Here is a 2014-nt window from a genome sequence, read left to right as displayed (position 1 = left end):
AGTACATTATTGCATTTCAAAGAGTAGTCCTGTAGTTTAAACCAGAGAAAGAAATCATTAAGTTTGAGAAGAGTCCATAGAAGCAAAATTTTGTTCTATGACTGTGTTTCTTTCTTGCCTCCCTTAACGACTGATTAAGCTACCTTTGCACTGATTTTAACCCCATCCTGCCATGATTCCTAAAAGCCATTTTTTTCCGGTTGATACAGTCCTTTAACTCTCTGGTGATGTATGGCTTATTGTTAGGATCGATTGTAATAACCTTCTTGGTAGCCACACAATCCACACAGAATTTAATATACTCTGTAATAGTGTTAGTGGCTTCATCGATACCCAAACCATGAAAAATGTCCCAGTCTGTACAGAGAAATGAGCCCTTCAGTGTCCCTATACTGTCTTTAGACCATACAGCCAGTGTCTTGGTTAATGGTTTACTGCTCTTTAAAAAAGTCTTATAGGTGGATATCAGATGGACTGTATTATGGTCTGAGTTTGACGGAGGTGGCTTGGGTCTGGCCCTGTATGCATTTCTTATATTGCCATAACATTTGTCCAGCACTCTATTGTCTTGAGTGCCACACTTGACATATTGTTCAAATCCAGGAAGGGACAGATTTTAACAGTGGTTAAAATCTCCAAGAATAAAGACCGGGGCTCCCGGAGTGCATTGCAGTTGATTGTGGACACAGTCTGCAACACGAGCTGCAGCTCGGGCAGCATTACCACTGGGGGGCACATACGCTGAGCAAATAACAATATTGCCAAACTCCCTCGAGAGGTAAAAGGGTCTTAGAGAAATGCACAGCAGTTGAATATCAGGGCTGCACACAGTCTCTCTCACAGAATAGTTCCTGCACCAGCTGTCGCTCACAAACACGCAGATACCTCCTCCTCGACTCTACCCCGAAGTTTCATCCCTGTCTGTAAAGACAAGGGAGAAAACCTCCAGCTCGATCAGGGAGTTGGGGATGTTTGCGTGGAGCCAAGTAAATACCAGCAAGCCCGCCCCATGTTGGTACGGAGCTCCTCTAGTTTGCTCCTAAGAGAGCGAACATTGCTCAGATCATGCCGGGCAGCGGAGGTCTACTGCCTCTCCCGCGGAGACGCTGTCGGGACCCCCCACGTCGGCCTCTCTTCCGTATTTTTCTGCGAGATGACAGGATTTTAAATGCCTCGAGCAGGTTGAATAAATCCGCAGGCGGCGATGTTGTTCCTGTGTAGTGGAGAGACAACAGCGTGTCTCTGGAGTAGATGAGTGGTAGCCCACCCTCCAAGCGTGGAAAAGTTTGACACATCCTCAGAAGCTCCCAAACAATCAGTGCCAGTAATAGTCCTTGTGCAAATAACGCCATGGTGCTCCTTGGTACCCTCGTACACCCTCACACAATCAATAAAAAACCACAGTAAAACGAGTAAAAACAACAAATAAATAAAAAACAGCAGCAGCAGCACCAGCAGCAGCACACGAGTCCAGGTCGCCAGCAGAGTATCGCCACCGGAAGTCAAGACTACTTAATACTGAGGTTGGGTTGAGCTTGAAGTCTAACTCGCACTGAACTAAAAAAGTTCCACAGTCAGCCTGATACAGTCACTTATTTATCAACAAAAGGCGCTCTCTAGGAGGATATCAAAATGGAAACAAAAGTCGCTCTCAAGGAGGATATTAAAGCGCTAACAAAAGTCAAACGTCAATTGACACATGAAATAACCTGGACTCTGAACTACAACACTTGATGATACTCACTGGCTTACTGAACAAGAAGAACTGACAAAGACAAAGGGAGACGAGGCATATTTCTACCATGTGTAAGTGAGAACAGGTGAAAGCAATCAGGGGCGGGGCAGACAATTACAAAGGCGGGAAAATCACACAAAGGGAGGAAGTCAGGATTTGAATAGTGAGGGAAAAGGTGAGTACAAAATAAAACAGGAAGGACTAGACATGAAACACTTAACATAACTAAACTTAACATACTTGACGATACACAACAATAGGTGAGTCCAACCAAGAAAA

Source organism: Morone saxatilis, unplaced genomic scaffold, assembly GCF_004916995.1.
Source record: "Morone saxatilis isolate NCDOM2014 unplaced genomic scaffold, NCSU_SB_2.0 Contig15, whole genome shotgun sequence".
Lineage (NCBI taxonomy): Eukaryota > Metazoa > Chordata > Actinopteri > Moronidae > Morone > Morone saxatilis.
This window is presented reverse-complemented; position numbering follows the sequence as displayed.